General features: G+C 39.5%; 1 long non-coding RNA gene across 1 annotated transcript; it reads left to right on the forward strand.

The window, feature by feature from the left end:
• The first annotated feature begins 239 nt into the window (after positions 1-239).
• LOC109363823 lies at positions 240-1,715 on the forward strand. The gene is made up of 3 exons (XR_002109647.1): positions 240-300; positions 792-851; positions 1,422-1,715. It is a non-coding gene; the product is annotated as an uncharacterized LOC109363823 (long non-coding RNA).
• Positions 1,716-3,711: the final 1,996 nt, after the last annotated feature.

Below are 3,711 nucleotides of genomic sequence, written 5' to 3' on the forward strand. Positions count from 1 at the left end.
TCCATTTGCTTCCCACCTTTCTTTAGACATAAATATTTTTCAGATCCCCTCTCAGCCTTCTTTTCCCCAGGCTGAACAGGCCCAGATTATTCTGCCTTACCTCATAAGGGAGATGCTCCAGGCCCTTTATCATCCCTAAGGCCCTCCACTGGACTCCTTCTAGGAGATCCTTGTTATGTTTGAACTGTGGAGCCCAGAAATGATCACAGTATTCTAAATGTGGCCTCACAATGGGAGGTCAACATTTTATGACCTCTGCTGGGGATAGGAGACATGGCTACATAGATCCATTCTTCTACTGTAGGTATTGCCTGTGGGAGAGTCTGAGTTTATGTCTACCAGCACTACAAGACCTAGAGATGCAGATAACCAGCAGTGCAGTTAATTTTGAACATATTTCAGTTCAAAAAGTTCAAGTTCTTTGTCTATATTTTTCTACCTAAGCTGATGAGGAAAACGGAGGTATTTTTTATTTCCTAAATATCAGCCCATCAAAATCTCACAGGGTTGTTATGACTACGATTTCGACTGTCATTATTTCCTGAGCACACTGTTCTAAAACTAAGGAGAAAGAACACGGAGGCAATCCATTAAATTCATTCTGGGCATATATTTCAGTTACTGTACTATATTTTTAAATTTAAAATTCTCTTATTGTGCCACCTGCAGTTTGTCAAATACATGTGGTGAGTTCTAAGTGAAATCAGTTATCCTTTATGTGCTCAGTAAAGATGTATGAAGATTTTGGATTGCATTCTTTAAGGTATCTGCTTAATTTCTCATCATTGCAGCATTGAGAAACATGGAGCCAAAGCTCATTTGCGTGTCTCAGAAGTGCTCTAGAGTAAACAGTAAGTGTGATAAGTTCCATGTTTTGAATATACATTTTTTTTTTATAGCATGAATAGGTGAAGCTGGAAGCTTCCTAAAATGGGGACAAGCTTTAAATTTTCTGAGAAAACAAATTAGTGATGAGATTTTACTGAAAGATTTCCACCAAAACAAATAAAAAATGACTTAAAATTATCTTGCCTAACTGGAATCCAACTGATAGCTATCTCACTGTGCCATGACAATCGTAAGAAAACAGGTCTTACAATACTTGCAGTAGAGGGGTGAATACCTATTACAAGAGGGAGTGGCCCCATCAATGATTCACACACTTAAATTGAATGCTATTCTTAAGATTGGAGAAAATATGGACCAGATTAAAAAAATATTGTAGAAAAACAATAAATGCAATATTGCAGTATTTTGTAGTTAGCAGATCCCTGATGAATGGGATACAGCGGCGAGGATCATTAATCTTCTCTAATTCTTTGCCAATCTTGATACTACAGAAGAAGTGAGAGTAGCAGTAATGGAAGCTGAGTGTGGATATTAAATTTCCTTTTGTAATTTCCTGTTTCATTTGTATTCAGTAGTCTACAGTTGCATACAAAAGAGGAAATGAGACTTCAACAAGATATAAAACAAACAAGAAAATAAAAAGAGGTGAAGTGGCTCATAAAAATGAAGAACTGCTCAAATCTCAGTGATTTTTTAATCTTTATTAGAAATGTCTCAGAATTACATCACATCATGACAAAGAAGTATATTTCATTTATGTTTCTCCTTTGTGATTCCCAAAATGCCAGAAAGCAATCTACAGAATTTTCCATCCTTTTTACTCTCTGCTAGTAAGGGAGAGTATCCTCATTCTCCAATAAACACAATGGTTTGTATGTCAACACGCACTCCAAGTCTTCCTTCTCCACTGGTGTACAGTTTCCTCTAGGCCTCAATAAGAATATTCTACCTAAGCAGCTTCAGAAGTAATGCCTCCTATTTATTTCCGTGGAAATTACAAGAGATACAGTGCTGTTTGATAGAGCAAATTCTCAGCTATGAGATGCTATTTTTCAGGACTGTCAATACCACTGTCCATGCATTTTTACCAGCAATGATCAAGAGCTTGCATGCCGTGTTCATAAAAACCTGCATGGCTGTCTGGAGCATGGCTTGTTTTTCATGTTGTTGTCATCACTGCTGAAATGCTTCACTGTGCTAACATCCCCTATCTGGTCTCCATAAACTTTCAGCACCTGCTGATAAATGTCAATGAACGCAATTTTTTCCACTTGGAGGCATTCAATTTCCCTCCTTTCCTTTATACGCCTTTCCATGTCAGATCCCGTTTTGTCAGACTGCCTTTCTACTGCTATCATTCATATGGCAAGAAATAGGAATATTGTCAGGAAGGTTTAACTTCTACTGCTGTAACAGCTGTACCTGCTTCTGATATCCCAGTGCAACATGCCAAAATCGAAGGCACTACTTTTGAAGCAGCCCTTGTACACTTGCTTCCATTTTAAAAGCTGCTATGGAATATCTTAAATAGAAGTGAGTAGAACTGTGATCTTGCTTTAAAATCTCTGTTTCCTTTGACTACAAATTGTTCAGTTCTGTTGCTGGATTACTTTGAATTTGACATTTCTTCCCAGGATTCAGCTCTGGTATGAGCATTTTTGCCCCATTCACCTAGTAGCTGGGTGTAAGCAGTCAGCAGAAGATGACTGGACCAAGGGAACTTCTGAACAGTGAAGGCTTCACACTTCATTTTCTCCTTAAATAATGCTGATTCAGATAGATTGAAAACATTGGACACACTAATGAGGACCATCAGGAGTGATGTGGACTCTGTGGAGGCCCAGAACTGCTAGGAAGAGCAGAGACTTCAGATGACATGGATGAACAAGCATGCTGTTCCAGGAACAGGTGAAGACAGACCAGTAGTGGCATCAGCAACTATTGTGTATTGCACGTCTCATTCTATTTTTGATGTCCCAGTTCCCAGATTCCAGTAGACAGAGCCTTATCAGCAAGTCATCCTCCTTGACGCCAGTCCCTCCCAATATCCTCAACTAGGGCCAAAAATATCTGGGCTAGGACTAATTTTCCTACTGCTGTGTTGTGGTTTAATCTGGAAAACAACCAAACACCACCCAGCTCATTGCTCTATCCCTGTATTAATAGAATGGGAGAGAGAATAGAGTATAAGCAGTGAGTGGTAACTACCAGTCAGGTCTCTCTTGGGCTGAAGACCACAGACAGGATAATAGTCATAGGCCGACTTTAATGGCAGAGAGTGGTGTTTCAGATGAGTAGGTGCAGCTAGGTAATAATCATGTCTATGAATCCTTGCCACCAGCCCAATAGGGCTTGCAGGCCTTCAGAATTGCCACAGCTGTACAGAGAGGAGCTACATCATGAGATGCGAATGCCACCAAGGTCCTGATGTGGTCAGGTAGGTGCTGTTGTATATTGCTTGTAAAGGCAATTTACAACATCTACCACATCAGGCTCTTTTGGACTTACCTTGGTCATACAGATAAGGTTGGTCCCTTCTTCTGCTAAGGGATTAGAAATTAGCAGGCATTGAGGGCTAGTATTTTGGAGTGAGTCCTATAGACTTGTTCAAATGTTTTTCCCATTTGTATTTTAAAACTCATCTCTTCGTTTTCGTATTCATCATACAAATAGCAATTATTACTCCTATCATAGAATCATAGAATTGTTTGAGTTGAAAAAGACCTTTAAATGTCATCTGGTCTAAATCCTCTCCAATGAACAGGGACATCTACAGCTAGATCAGGGCGCTCAGAACCTCATCTTGAATATCTCCAGGGACTGGGTGTCCACATCTCTGGGCAATTTGTTCCCATATTAAAA

This window comes from Meleagris gallopavo, chromosome Z (assembly GCF_000146605.3).
Source record: "Meleagris gallopavo isolate NT-WF06-2002-E0010 breed Aviagen turkey brand Nicholas breeding stock chromosome Z, Turkey_5.1, whole genome shotgun sequence".
In the NCBI taxonomy this organism is placed as follows: Eukaryota; Metazoa; Chordata; class Aves; order Galliformes; family Phasianidae; genus Meleagris; species Meleagris gallopavo.